Source organism: Mixophyes fleayi, chromosome 11 (genome assembly GCF_038048845.1).
Source record: "Mixophyes fleayi isolate aMixFle1 chromosome 11, aMixFle1.hap1, whole genome shotgun sequence".
Lineage (NCBI taxonomy): Eukaryota > Metazoa > Chordata > Amphibia > Anura > Limnodynastidae > Mixophyes > Mixophyes fleayi.
In genome coordinates, this window is record NC_134412.1 from 49977331 (window position 1) to 49994014 (window position 16684).

Consider the following 16684-nt stretch of genomic DNA (forward strand, 5'->3'; position numbering starts at 1 on the left):
AAATGTATTTATAGGTCAGAAAAATAACATACATAGGAAGATGGCAGCCCTAGTCTCAAAAAACACATGTTCTCTAACAGAATCCAAGGTTCAAGCTTTAACCTGTCAGTTCCTAGAAGAGTTGTTCCTACCACTGTCTCAGTCTGTGGCTTTCCACTTGCCTCTGTTTCTCTTTCCATAGAATAATACTGCCCCATAATCAACAGCCCTGTTCTCAATTATTCACATGGATGGACACAGGGTCCAAGTTGGACACACTGCACCCACTTCATTATTCATGTATGGGTTACATGGAGGTACAGGTGAGGAAGTATATGTACAATTGATGCTATCAACCAGTAAAATAGAAACCTGTTTCTCTCAGGTCCCTACAGCACATATCTCTCTGTAATCATTAAAACATGCCCTTTTCAGAAGTACACCTACCTAAGTGTATTTGTGGCTTCTTGTTCTTTTATGGACACATTGGTCTAAGCATTTCTAATTACTAAGGATGAGCGGGCTCGGATTCCGCTAATCCGAGCCCACCCGAACAGCGCTCGGATCCGACGGGATCCGAGCACTGTTTGGGTACTTCCGGCCGCCAAAGGAATCCCAAACGAGGCTATGACATCCAAGTCTCGCGTCGGATCTCGCGATACTCAGATGTCATAAATACTCACCTTGCGGCCGCCATCTTCATTTCGCCTGACATCAGGGAAAAGGGAGGGTGTGTAGGGTAGTGGTGCTAGTGCGTGATCAGTGCTCTGTCCTTGCTGAGTCCAGTGGTGCTTTATGCCTGTATCCAGTGCTCTGTCCTTGCTGAGTCCAGTGGTGTTTTTGTCCTGTGCTCTGTCCTGCCTAGTCCAGTGGTGCTTTTGTCCTGTGCTCTGTCCTGCTGAGTCCAGTGGTGCTTTGGCCAGTGTATGTCCTGCTGAGTCCAGTGGTGCTTTAGTCCTGTGCTTTGTTGTGCTAAGTCCATACAGATTTTATAATTATTAAAATCTCTTAAAAATTACTAAAAAAAAAATATTTTAAAAATTATACAAAATTAATAAAAAAAAAATATTTAAGCAGTTCTAAAGAATAGGTACTGCAATCTATATTACATTTACTACGTTCATTGTTTAAGCAGTGTCAGAGAATAGGTACTGCAATCTATATTACATTTAATACGTTCAATTTTTAAGCAGTTCCAGATAATAGGTACTGCAATCTATATTACATTTACTACGTTCATTCTTTAAGCAGTTCCAGAGAATAGGTACTGCAATCTATATTACATTTAATACATTCAATTTTTAAGCAGTTCCAGATAATAGGTACTGCAATCTATATTACATTTACTACAATCATTCTTTAAGCAGTTCCAGAGAATAGGTACTGCAATCTATATTACATTTAATACGTTAAATTTTTAAGCAGTTCCAGATAATAGGTACTGCAATATATATTACATTTAACACGTTCAATTTTTAAGCAGTTCCAGAGAATAGGTACTGCAATCTACATTACATTTAATACGTTCAATTTTTAAGCAGTTCCAGATAATAGGTACTGCAATCTATATTACATTTACTACGTTCATTCTTTAAGCAGTTCCAGAGAATAGGTACTGCAATCTATATTACATTTAATACGTTCAATTTTTAAGCAGTTCCAGATAATAGGTACTGCAATCTATATTACATTTACTACTTTCATTCTTTAAGCAGTTCCAGAGAATAGGTACTGCGATCTATATTACATTTAATACATTCAATTTTTAAGCATTTCCAAAGTGTGTGTGGTTTAGGGGTACACTCATTAGTGCTGCATATAATGGAGTACAAAAATTTGGAGGATAAAGTAGGGAAAGAGCAAGACCTACTTCCTCCTAATGCTGAAGCTGCTGCCACTAGTCATGACATAGATGATGAAATACCATCAACGTCGTCTGCCAAGGCCGATGCCCAATCTCCTAGTACAGGGCATGTAAAATCCAAAAACCCAAAGTTCCCAAAAATTTGCAAAAAAAGAAAATTAAAATCATCTGAGGAGAAACGTAAACTTGCCAATATGTCATTTATGACACGGAGTGGCAAGGAACGGCTTAGGCCCTGGCCCGTGTTCATGACTAGTGGTTCAGCTTCACCCATGGATCTAAGCACTTCTCCTCCGACCCCTCTAACAAATTTAAGAGACTTAAGCTGTCATCAACAACTAGTCCAAGAACAACGAGTCCAAGGGTTTTTGTGGTTGCGAAGCCTGACCTTCCCATCACTGTACGGGAAGAGGTGGCTCCTTCAACCATTTGCAGCACGCCCTCTGCATATGATGGAAGGATCGCCCGCAGTCCAGTTACAGATTTGGCTAATGAAGATGTGAATGTTGAACACCGGAAGGAGGATATTGATGTAGCTGTCGCTGAGGAGGAACTTGACGAGGAGGATGCTGATGTGGTTATCATAAATGAGCCACCAGGGAGGGAAACAGTTGTTGTTCATGGGATGAAAAAGCCCATCATCATGCCTGGTCAGAAGACCAAAAAATCCACCTCTTCTGTCTGGAGTTATTTTTTTCCGAATCCGGACAACAAATGTATGGCCATATGTAGCTTATGTAAAGCTGAAATAAGCAGGGGTAAGGATCTTGGCCACCTAGGGACATCCTCACTTATACGTCACCTGAAGAACCTTCATAATTCAGTGTTTAGTTCAGGACCTGTGGCTAGGACAGTCAGCAGTCCAGGGACACCTAAATCCCTTAGTCCTGTTGGATACATACCACCAACAACTTCCTCGTCAACTTCCTCCACGATCTCCATCAGATTTAGTCCTGCAGGCCATGTCACCAGCCAGACTTCTCTTCAATACGGGATTCATCCGAGGAATCCTGCAGCGGTAAGCCTACTACTGCCACTGCTGCTGTTGCTGCTGGTAGTTGGTCATCTTCCCAGAGGGGAAGTCGTAAGACCGCTACGTCTTTTACCAAACAATTGACCGTCCAACAGTCATTTGCCATGAGCACCAAGTACGACACTAGTCATCCTATGGCAAAGCAGATAACTGCGTCAATAACAGCAATGTTGGTGTTAGACGTGCGTCCGGTGTCCGCCATCAATGGAGTGGGATTTAAACTGTTGATGGATGTATTGTGTCCCCGGTACCAAATCCCGTCGATATTCCACTTCACTAGGCAGGCGATACCAAAGATGTATAGAGAAGTAAGAACAAGTGTCCTCAGTGCTCTGAAAAATGCGGTTGTACCCACTGTCCACTTAACCACGGACATGTGAACAAGTGGTTCAGGGCAAACTAAGGACTATATGACTGTGACAGCCCACTGGGTAGATGCATCGCCTTCCGCAGCAACAGCAGCAGCTGCATCAGTAGCAGCATCTCCACAACGGCTGCTCGTGCCAAGGCAGGCAACGTTGTGTATCACAGGTTTTAGTAACAGGCACAACGCTGACAACCTCTTAGAAAAACTGAGGGAAATAATCTCGGAGTGGCTTACCCCACTTAGACTATCCTGGGGATTTGTGGTGTCAGACAACGCCAGTAACATTGTGCAGGCATAACATATGGGCAAATTCCAGCACGTCCCATGTTTTGCCCACACCGTTAATCTGGTGGTGCAGCATTACCTGAAGAGTGACAGGGGTGTGCAGGAGATGCTTGCGGTGGCCCGCAAAATTGCGGGACACTTTCGCCATTCTGCCACTGCCTACCGAAGACTGGAGCACCATCAAAAAAGCCTGAACCTGCCCTGCCATCACCTCAAACAAGAGGTTGTGATGCGCTGGAACTCCACCCTCTATATGCTGCAGAGGATGGAGGAGCAGCAAAAGGCCATTCAAGCCTACACAGCCACCTACGACATAGGAAAAGTAGTGGGGATGCGCCTGAGTCAAGCGCAGTGGAGACTAATTTCCGTGTTGTGCAAGGTTCTCCAGCTGTTTGAACTTGCCACACGAGAAGTTAGTTCCGACACTGCCAGCTTGAGTCAGGTGATTCCCCTGATCAGGCTGTTGCACTAGAAGCTGGAGAAAGTGAGGGAGGAGCTGGTAAACCATTGCGATTCCACCAAGCATGTAGCTCTTGTGGATGAAGCCCTTCGTATGCTTTGCCAGGATCCGAGGGTGGTCACTCTTTTAAAGTCAGAGGACTACATTCTGGCCACCGTGCTCGATCCTCGGTTTAAAGCGTATGTTGTGTCTCTGTTTCCGGCGGACACAAGTCTACAGAGGTGCAAAGACCTGCTGGTCAGGAAATTGTCCTCTGAAGAGGCCCGTGACATGCCAACAGCTCCACCTTCATTTTCTTCCACACCTAAGGCTGCGAGTAAAAATCTCAGTTTTCCTAAAAGACCCACTAGCGGGGATGCAGACAACATCTGGTCCGGACTGAAGGACGTGCCAACCATTGCAGACATGTCTACTGTCGCTGCAATGGATGCTGTCACAATAGAAAAAATGGTGGAGGATTATTTTTCTGACACCATCCAAATAGACATGTCAGACAGTCCATATTGTTACTGGCAGGAAAAAAAGGCAGTTTTTAAGCCCCTGTACAAACTGGCTCTATTTTACCTGAGTTGTCCAACCTCCAGTGTGTACTCGGAAAGAGTTTTTAGTGCAGCGGGGAACCTGGTCAGTGAGCGGCGAAGGAGGTTGCTTTTGCAGAACGTTGAAAAAATGATGTTCATAAAAATGAATTATCAATTCCTCAATCAAATACAGCACTGGCCTCCAGATCCTACAGAGGGACCTGTGGTTGTGGAGTCCAGCAGGGACGAATTGATAATGTGTGAGGATGAGGAAGTACACACTGAAGGGGGAGAGGAATCAGAGGATGAGGATGAGGATGACATCTTGCCTCAGTAGAGCCTGTTTAGTTTGCACAGGGAGAGATGAATAGCTTTTTTGGTGTGGGGGCCCAAACAAACCTATCATTTCAGCCACAGTTGTTTGGTAGGCCCTGTCGCTGAAATGATTGGTTTGTTAAAGTGTGCATGTCCTATTTCAACAACATAATCCCAAGGACAATTCCATCTTGCACCTTTTTTTTTTCTTTGCCAGCTCGTTTTGTGGGGGTCCAAACAAACCAATCATTTCAGCCACAGTTTGGTAGGCCCTTTCGCTGAAATGATTGGTTTGTTAAAGTGCGCATGTCCTATTTCAACAACATAAGGGTGGATGGGAGGGTCCAAGGACAATTCCATCTTGCAAATCTTTTTTTGGCATTATGTGACCGTCCAACAGTTGTTTGCCATGAGCACAAAGTATGACAGTAGTCATCCTATGGCAAAGCGGATAACTGCGGCCTTAACAGCTATGTTGGTGTTAGAAATGCGTCCGGTGTCCGCCATCAGTGGAGTGGGATTTAGGCGGTTGATGGCTTACCCCACTTAGACTCTCCTGGGGATTTGTGGTGTCAGACATCGCCAGTAACATTGTGCGGGCATTACATATGGGCAATTTCCTTTGTGGCTCCCTTATCCCAATTAAAAGGATTTTTACCTGTTGGTGTAATGATGTTATAAACACTACACTTGAAAGCTTGAGCCTTTAAAATGAAAAAGTCACTCTTCATTGCATGAAGATTTGCAACAGGGACAGTTTTTTGGTTCCCAAAGTCAACAAATAACACTTCGACGCTGTCTGTCTTTGACATACTTGATGGGATCTCAATGATGAATGCTCTGTAACATGGTCGTCGAAAACAAGAGGTAGTGACGCGCTCGAACTACACCCTCAGTCTATATGCTGCAGAGGATCTAGGAGCAGCCATATGTGCAGTGGAATTTAGACCAGTTGGAGGAGGTATTGTGGCCCCGGTACCAAATTGGGTACCGGGCCCACTCCACTACGCAGTCCAGAAAGCTACCTCGGTGCAACGCTTTGGACTAAAAACAATATTGTGAGGTGTGAGGTGTTCAGAATAGACTGGAAATTAGTGGAAATGATTGTTATTGAATGTTATTGAGGTTAATAATAGCGTAGGAGTGGAAAAAAACAAAAAAAATGGATTTTAGTGCTTTTTATGCTTTTTTAGATATAAATCAGAACCCAAAACCTCAAGCTAATCAGAACCCAAAACCCAAAACCCAAAACACTAAAAGTTCCCGGTGCACACCCTTACTAATTACATGTGAGTACCCATTTGGAAAATCACTTGAGATCAGAGGCTTTCCTTTTTTAAACCTGCTTATTCTGATGCTCAGTGCCAAGGCAATATATTTCCTGAGTATAGTGTTCCAGTATTCCGTGTTGAGATTGTTTTTGTCTTATTGCTTATTATTGACTGGTGTTGCTTGCCTTATTGATCATGCATATCATAATTAAGCAGAGTTAGCTTACTGAGAAACAAACCTGGATAGGAATAACATCTAAGTGGAAAACACTGAAGTACTGGCCACTCACTTTAGGATTGTTTTTAAAATTATCCTATGTGATGGTGTTTATAGAGTACACATAGCAGGAATATATTAACATCCAGCTGCTCCAAGGAGAAAAACATGTCTCTTTCTGGACATTATTATATATGAATTACATATGACATTCTAGCTCACACAGAAACAGGAGAGATCCATTACTCCATTGCTATTGTCATTGCTGAAATAGAAATAATAGGACTGTCAGTGTTCTTCAAAATGTGCAGTCACATTGTATTGTGTTATTATAGCTCACACAGAAACACAAGGAGTCCATTGCTCCATTGCTAATTGTCATTGCTGAATTAGAAATAATAGGGATGGCAGTGTTCTTCGAAATCTGCAGTCACATTGTACTGTGTTATTATAGCTCACACAGAAATAGGTGAGGTCCATTGCTAATTGTCATTGCTGAAATAGAATTAATAGGGATGTCAGTGTTCTTCAAAATCTGCAGTCACATTGTACTGTGTTGTTATAGCTCACACAGAAACACGAGGGGTCCATTGCTCCATTGCTAATTGTCATTGCTGAAATAGAAAAAACAGGGCAGCCAGTGTTCTTCAAAATCTGCAGTCACATTGTACTGTACCGTAGCTCACCCAAAAAAAGGAGAGGTGGCAGTGTTTAGTGCTGAAACAGAAATTCAAATATTAGAGCTGGCAGTAATTTTAAAAGTCTCCAGTGACTTTCTACTGTGCCATAGCTCATACAGAAGCAGGAGGGGTGGCAGTGTCCTTGTCACTCTCCAGTCTCCAGTAACTTTGTTCTTGTCACTTTCTAGTCTTCAGTAACATTGTTCCTGTCACTCTCCAGTCTCAGTGCCTTTGGTCACACAGAAACAGGGGTTGCAGTGTTCTTGTCACTCCATTATTCGGTCACATTGTTCTTGTCACTCTCCAGTCTCAGTCATCATGATACTAATCCCTCTATGTCATGTGCTGAAGCCTATGTTCAAGTGCACAGTGGTTTTAAGTCAGGAAAACAAAAATGTAAAAAAAAGCTTGTACCCTTTTAAAGAAAAAAACACCTCTCTAATAAAGGTGAAAGTTTACTGTAGAAAAACATAAAATTGCCAACATGCCAATCTACCCAAAATATTAACAAGCATACCGACATCAGCTAGCTCCCTTCTAACAGCTATGTCCCAGTATCTGCAATCTACACTGTCATCATTCTCACCCTCATCAGTGTGTGCATTATCCTCACACAATACTAATTCATTTCCACTGGAATCCACCATTACTGTACTTTGATGTAATTGCCGATAATGGCCTTCCTCGTGGAATTTGAAGTTCATTTTATGACAGAGCGGTCACAATTTTTGAGCAATTCTTTTACATAAGAGCAAATGTCAAAATGTTGTGCTGACTCATCTCCATCACCACTGGTTAATTTGGGAAAGCTAAGTTTTTTCCTAGTAGCAGTTGCCAAAGAAACTGAGGGAGGAAGAGTCGTCGTGTCATGTACCACTTGAGCTGTCAGCTTGCTGACCAGGAGCTCATTTCATCCTTGAGATCTGGGTCAGCTGGAAAGAAAGAGAAAACATAGCTCTTAACCTAGGATCATGTACAGTTGCCAAAATGTAGTGATCCGATTTCAAGATGTTGATAACTCTCAGATCCTGCCGAAGCAAATAAAGTACTTGATCTAGAAGTCCTACATAGTTAGCGGAATTGCTTAGTTTTGTCTCCTCTTTCAATTTCAATCTGCTTTTCCAAAAGTCGAATTAGGGGAATCACTTAACTCAAGCTAACAGTGTCTGAACTCACTTCACTTGTGACTACTTTGAGTGGTTTCCGCACCTTGCACAGCATGGAAAGTATTCTCCCCTGCACTGGACTAAAGTACATTCCCCCTCAAATTTGATTCTCTTGCAGCAGCTGCAATTTCCTACATGCTGTTGCAGAATGCTGAAAATGACCCAAATTATTTCTGGACACAGACAGCATCTCCTGCATGTCACTAACATTGTTCAAAAAGCATGGTACCACCAAGTTGATTGTGTGACCAAAACAGGGAATGTGATGGAATTCTCTGCGCTGTAATGCTCTAACAATATTGATGGCGCTATCACAAATGACATATCCTCAGGAGAGTCCAAGTGGTATGAGCTATGTTGCAATGACATCCTTTAGTTTTTCAAACAGATTGTCAGCGGTATGCCAAGAGGCATACCGCCTACCGTCTGTAGACGGTTATGTTTCACCGTCTACAGGCGGTGAAACACAAATGTAGATTACCACTTTAAATTTGCAACAGGATGAGGGGGATATTTGTGTAGCTGACAACGGCGCTAATGAGGATGCTGTTGAGGATGATGTTGTATGTGTAAGTCCGGCACCAGTGGAAGCAGTTCTTGCCAGTGATAAGAAGAAGGCCATTGTCATGCCTGGGCATATTTTTACCCAATTCTGACAACAGTTGTCTAGACATTTGTAGCGTTTGTAAAGCCACACCGACAACACCTTCCTCATCAATATCCTCACTGGTGATTGGAGTTAGTCCTGCATCTTAATTGCTATGGCTAGATGACTTCTCCCCTATCCAGGATTACTCTGAAGAATAATTAAGCACAAGTCCCGCTGCTGCTGCTGCTGCTGCTGGGGGTGGATCTTCAACCCAGAAGTAAAAAAAGAAGAAGACTACTAGTAGTTTACAACAATTGACTGTTAAACAATCCTTTGCAAGAGGAAGCAAGTATTAAAGCTGTCACCCAGTTGCAAAGTGGATCACAGACGCCATGACGACTATGCTAGTATTAGATCTGCGTCCAATATCCACAAATTTATGCAGCTGGTTTTAGACAGTTAATTGAGGTCCTGTGTCCCTGTTACCAAATTCGATCACGACACCATTTTACTAGAAAAGCAATTCCTCACTTCTACCAGAAGGTTCCTTAAAATGTAATTATTGAGCTACAAAATGCCATTCTACCCACTCTACAATTAGACACATATATGTGGACAAGTGGAACTAGGAAACTAAAGATTATATGACTATAACAGCCCACTGGTTTGGAGAATTGCCTTCAACAGCAGGAACAGCAGCAGCATGTTCCCAACAACGCCAGATTATTCTGAGACAGGCTACTCTGTGTATCAGCGGCTTCACTAAGGCATACCGATGACAATCTGTTTGAAAAACTAACGGATGTCATTGCAATATGGCTAATCCCGTTTGGACTTTCCTGAACATATGTCATTTCTGATAATGCCACCAATATTGTGAGAGCATTACAGCTGGGTGAAATCCATCACATTCCCTCTTTTGTTCACACAATCTACTTGGGGGTGCAGAGCTTTTTTGAAAAATAACAGGAACGTGCAGGAGATGCTGTCTCTGGCCTGAAAAATGTGGGAAATTTTCGGCATTCTGCAACAGCATGTAGGAAATTGCAGCAGCTGCAAGAACAGTTTATTTTGCTCTTCCACCAACTGAAGAAGGAGGTGGTAACAAGGTGGAATTCCATAATTTATATGCTTGTAAGCATGGAGCAACAGCGAAATGCCATCCACGCTTACTCCACAAGCCATGACATTGGGAAAGGACGGGGAATGTATTTTAGTCCAGCGCAGTGGAGAATACTTTCCGTGTTGTGCAAGGTGCTGAAACGGTTGAAATTCAGACACTGATAGCTTGAGCAATGTAATTCCCTTAATTAGACTTTTGGAAAAGCACTATGAAAAATTGAAGGAAGAACTGAAACAAAGAAATTACGCTAAGTATGTCAGACTTGTAGATGAAGTACTTTAATCGCTTCGCCAGGATCGAAGAGTTATCAACTTCTGGAAATTGGATCACTACATTTTGGTGACTATGCTTGACCCTATGTTTAAGAGCTATGTATTTTCTTTATTTCCCACTGTCCCAGATCAAAAGAGATCCAATGAGCTCCTAGTGAGCAAGTTGACAGCTGAAGTGGTACCTGACACAACAGCTTCCCCTACTTCAGTTTCCCAGGCCACTGCTGCTCGGAATAAACTAAGCGTTTCTAAGAGACCTAAGGATGATGCAGATGATTCAGCAGAACATTTTGACATTCAGTCTGAGGTAAAAGAATTGCCCAAAAATCGTAAAATGAAAAGCTCTGCCATAAAATGAACTACAAATTCCACGAGGAAGTCCTTTACTGGCATTTAGATCAAAGTACAGAGTCTTCTGTAATGGTGGATTCCAGCCGGGATTAATTAGTATTGAGCGATGATGATTTACACACTGATGAAGGTGAGGATGATGATAATGTAGATTGCAATCGGGCTACCATCCTCTCCACTCCACTGAAACTGCCCTGGCCAAGGTTACTGATGACCTCCTATCGGCCAAATCCAAGTGGCACTTCTCCCTACTTATCCTCCTCGATCTCTCTCCAGCCTTTGACACTGTGGACCACCCCCTCCTGCTGCAAACTCTTCTCTCTTTTGGCCTCTCTGGATCTGTCCATACCTGGTTCACCTCTTACCTCGCTAACCGCTCCTTCTCTGTATCCACATCCGGCTCGTCCTCTCCCCCTTACCCTCTCCCTGTTGGTGTCCCGCAGGGCTCTGTTCTTGGCCCTCTACTCTTTTCACTCTATACTTCCTCCCTTGGTACTCTCATCTCCTCCTTCGGCCTTCAGTATCACCTGTATGCTGACGACATTCAACTCTACATCTCTTCTCCTGACCTCTCTTCCGCCGTCCTCTCTCGCGTGTCTGACTGCCTCACCGCCATCTCCTCTTGGATGTCAGCGCGCTTTCTCAAAATCAATATCTCTAAAACTGAACTTATTGTCTTTCCTCCGTCCAGACTCCCTTCCAACCGCGACCTCTCTATTGTCGTCAACAACACCACCATCTCCTCTGTCACCCAACTCTGCTGCCTGGGGATCACCCTCGAATCCTCTCTCTCTTTTGCCCCCCACATTCATTCCCTTGCCCAAGCCTGTCGCTTCCAACTACGCAAAATTGCCCGCATCCGTCCCTTTCTCTCTCAGGATGCCACCAAGACCATCATACACGCACTCATCATCTCCCGTCTGGATTACTGCAACCTCCTCCTCACCGGCCTCCCCCACTCCCATCTCTGCCCCCTCCGCTCTGTACTCAATGCGGCAGACAGACTCATCTTCCTCTCACGCCGCTCCTCATCTGCCTTCCCTGTCTGCCTCGCCTTACACTGACTTCCCTTCCCCTACAGAATCCTGTTCAAGCTCCTCACCACCACCTACAAGGCTCTCTCCCACTCTACTGCCCCCTACATCTCTAACCTCCTCTCCACTCACACTCCCGCCCGCTCTCTGCGCTCAGCCAATGATCGCCGCCTCTCCTCCACTCTTATCACCTCTTCCCATGCCAGAATCCAAGACTTTTCCCGCGCAGCCCCCCTTCACTGGAATGACCTCCCTCGTTCCATCCGCCTCTCTCCTACTCTGTGCTCATTCAAACGTGCACTGAAAACCCACCTCTTCCTTAAAGCCTACCAACCATCCGCATAACTCCTTCTTCTTCTCCAACAGCGCTCTCCCTCGCCTCATCTGACTCCCCTTGTGCCTGTCCTGTTTTCCCTCCCTTAGGATGTAAGCTCACATGAGCAGGGCCCTCTTCCCTCCTGTTCTTCTGCTCCGTGTTTATTGCTTTAACCTGCCTGGAGTTTCTGAAGTACTGGTATTTTGTTTATTGTTTTGTACTGTTTCTCCCTGTATAGTGTACTGTTTGTATGGTGTACGGCGCTGCGGTAATCTTGTGGCGCCTAACAAATAAAGGATAATAATAATAATAATTGCAGGTGCTGGGATCTAGTTGAGAGAAGGAAGCTAGCTAATGCTGGTATGCTTGTTAATATTTGGGTAAAATGACATGTTGGCAATTTTATGTTTTTCTACAGTAAAGTTTCACTTTTATTAAAGATGTATTTTTTTCTTTAAAAGGGTAAAAGCTTTTTTTTACATTTTTGTTTTTAACATTTATGTTACAGAGACTTCCGTAATGGTGGTTTCCTGTGGAGTTGAATTAATATTGTGTTAGGATGATGTACACACTGATGAGGGTGAGGATGAGGCTGAAGATGATGACAACAACATCTTGCCACTGGAGAATTCATTGGCAGCACTGTTACCTTAGCTGCTTTAAGCCCATTTTACCTTGTGTTGTGGGGGGCCCAAACAAACCAAGCACTTCAGCAACAAAAGTGGCACTCCTTCTCACTGAAGTGCTTGGTTTGTTAAAGTGTGCATGTCCTTTTTATGATCCATTAGGGTGAGTGGGAAGGACAATTCCATCTTGCACCATTTTTCCTTTCAGCTACCGCTGTGTGTCAATGTTAGCTACATGTGCTATAAGTGCTGAAGTTTGTTTTCAATCATCCTTTCAATTGCTTCTCCCTCGTATGTGTGACCACATACTTTGTTTTTCACTGGGTTCACCAACTCCAACTGTGTTATAGGAGTGCTCTGGGTGACGGCGATATTCTCAACTTCATCTTCCAAATCTTCGTCTGCAAGGGCCAGTGACACACCCATTTATTTTCTTAGGTCTCTTAGCTGTTCTTTAATCTATACATAGTTATGATCCGGCCTCAGGGTCTCCTCTATATTCTTCTTCTTAAGTGCAGTGTATCTTTCATATACAAGCTCTCTTAAATCTGAGATCTCATCCGGTGGGACAAGTTTTAATTTAAGTATGGTCTCCTCAACTGCATCTATATATTGGTTCAAATCTCTGTTCAATGCACTGTATTCCAAGATGACGGATTCCATGCTGCCTGATTGTTCCGTATCACAGTCTCTCTGAAGTAGATGTAATGCCACTCCAGTTGTAATATGCATTCCTGTGTCTATATAAGTTTGGCAGTTTTTCAGGGATGAGAGAGAGGTATCCAGAGAGAAGGAAATTAAAGATGCAGCACAAGCAGACATGGTTTAATAGTGTAGATTTCATTGACAGCCCTGTTGGGCTTAAGGCAGCTAAGCTATTGGTAGCTTGTTTTGTGGGGGCCCAAACAAACCAAGCACTTCAGCCACAATAGTGGCACTCCTTGTCGCTGGTGTGCTTGCTTTGTTAAAATGTACATGTCTTTTTCAATATCTTACATAAGGGTGGATGGGAGGGCCCAAGGACAATTCTATCTTGCACCACTTTTCTTTTCTGCCACTGCTGTGTGGAAATGTTTCCTAGATGTGCTATGAACTGCTGTGTGTTTGTGTCGTTGCTCTGTCGCTTAACATACAGCCAGGTCGCTGTAGTCTTTGTCCGAAGGTGGATGAAAATAATATTGTAACCTGTGAGGTGGTCAAAATTGACTGGAAATTAGGGGAAATTAGTGTTATTGAAGTTAATAATATTGTATGAACAAAAAAAGCAAAAATATGTGATTTTAGCATATTTTAGCTATTTTTCTAAAAAAATACACATCCAAAACCAAAACCCGCGAGTGTAGTTTTGCCAAAACCAAAACACGAACTTAATGCAGATCTAAAACCAAAACCAAAACACGAGGGTCAGTGAACATCTCTAATATAAAGGGAGAAATTTAACTGGCAAAATGCAAAGAATACATACAAGCAGCAATGCACCAAGTTTGAAGATAAATACTTATCTGTGACAAGTAATAGTTTAAAGTTTGGTTTAACTTCCAAAGTTTGAAATGTCCTTCCCCACAGCAAATAGACAGGGTGTGTCTGTTTCTGGGCAAATAGAACCACTGATCGGAGATTCCTCTCAAAGGGAAGGTGAATGTGTCCCCTGCCCATCAAGCTAGGGCTGAGGGAGGAGTGTCATGTATAAAACATTGCTTGTTCCATTGTTCAGGAAGACCAACGCTGGGCAAGCTGACTGGTCTTAAGAAAGCTAGTATTTACCTAGCTAGGGTTTATGGTTCAAGAAACAGTGTGAAATCAGTATGGTGTCAAATACATTTACCATCCTGACATTAAAACTGCATAAACAGGAAGAAGTTGTTTGCTTGTGTTTCAGCAGTTGCGGGCCACAGTATATATATATATATATATATATATATATATATATATATATATATATATATATAAATATATACATACATATATACATACATATATATATCTATCACTAAACACTGGGGTATCCTGCGAATGGATCCTGTTTTGAGAGACATTTTACCAGAAAGGCCTGATATTATCTTCAAAAAAAATAGAAACCTTAAGGATATCCTAGCCCCCAGTATGTTAAGAGAAAATCAAGTTACCACCACAACAACCTTTCCTGCTCCTACAGGGTTTCACAAATGCAACCATTGTAATGTTTGTCAATTTGCACATAAAGACCGAAAGATTTTTTATAATCATGACAATAGCAAGAAATTCAATATCAAAAATTATATAAATTGTGTCACAACATCTGTGATATACCTTCTGGAATGCCCCTGTGGTCTGAAATATATAGGCAAAACGAAACGGCCCCTCAAACTTAGAATACAAGAACATGTACGCAATATAAAAAACAAAGTTCAAAGCCACTCAGTATCCAGACATTTTCTCACCAAACATAACTCAGATCCATGGTTTATCTCATTCAAAGCTATTGAACATGTCCAATTAGGACCACGTGGTGGAGACATCCAAGGCAAACTCTCTAAACGGGAAATGTTCTGGATCTTCCAGTTAAATACACTGAGCCCCTCTGAAGGTTATGAGATAGCACCTTTTTATAATTCTCTCAGACTTATACTATATAAATTCTTAATCTACTGTATTGACATATTTATTAACGATTGATACCTTTATATATCTTTTTATGAAGCATCATACTGACACATTTGTGACTGTATGATAATATATGCCTGTATGCCTTTGTATTATTTATAATTATCTTATCTCTATTTTATTTATATTTATTTTATTATATTAGCTATTTTTTATGTATGTGTCTCTGCTGATTTTATTTTCTGCCTAAAAGGATTGTATTTACCTCATATATATCTATATAACCATATGGTTATGCCTGTCTTGTTACATGATATCCTGCAGAATCTCTATTTTAAAAATAGATGTTAAGTATGTTATATTTAGTCACTAGAGGAAGATTTCCTACTCACATTATACTTTTGATATGTAATATTATTCATATTATTATATATCTATGCACCATGGGCTATTTGCCAGGAGTTCTCCACTATAGCTGACTCCCCTGCCCTGATTAAATATGGCCACCGCCATCTGACATAAGAATCACATGCTGGCTTGTGATAATCTATTATCCCTCCACTGTTGTACACTTTGCCCCATTCCAAGATGGCCACCGCCATCGATTATAAGTAATATTCCTAGCCCATACATCCTTTTGGGCATATACCTTAAGATATCCTCTATATACACCATTCCTGTGGCCTTTATGGCCAAATACCTGACTATAATAGGCACTACACTTCCCTCTTACACATACAGTGTAAGCGCTGAACCGGAAGTGTGTTCTGCGCATGCGCGAAAATCGCGCTGTACTGCGCATGCGCAAAATGGCGCCCGCCACAGCTATTTAAGACAGCAATAAGTGCTGTTCTAGAATACTCCTCCTGACAAAGTCTATATGACGAAACGCATTGAGGCTGTTCTTCATTAACTACTCCTGGTATGCGTATGACTGTACTGTCTACCTGATCCCTGAAAAGTTACCCCATTGAGAACTTCTGTGCGGAGCCCATTGGTGTCTACTTCCTATATATCCCAGTGATCTACAATGTGTAGCAGTACCCTATGTCCACAGGATTACAGATAAGCTTTTATACCTTGTTTACATTGTGAGTGTGTTTTATTATGATACATGCTGAATAAATTATTGCACATAAGTACTACACTATATGGCTTTTTCCTCTCTCAATACACCGTATGAGTGGAGTTTGTAAGCAGTGACTGTGCTGTGGCTGATGATCCAGTTATCATATACCTACATAAGATATCTACACGCCTGTTCCTGACCTCTTGAAGCTGACTGGAGTCCACTTCCAAGCACCTCTGATACATATAAGCTGTTTATTTATATCTTTTTGGTACATTGCCACCTATCACTTGCTACTGATTGTCACGGATATATCTGAAACGCTGTTTTCTGCTTTCTTCTGTCTGTATTTCGGCATATGTTCAGAAATTATGAAAATTGGTTGATACTGCTTATACCAGCCTGACATGATGAACACTCTATACTTGCATCTCTATATACAGTAATATTGACTGTCTGGACGATTTATACCAGCTTACACTACCATATTTGGCGCCATCTTCTCTCTTTCTATGTTAACATAATATATATATATATACATATATATATATATATATATTCAG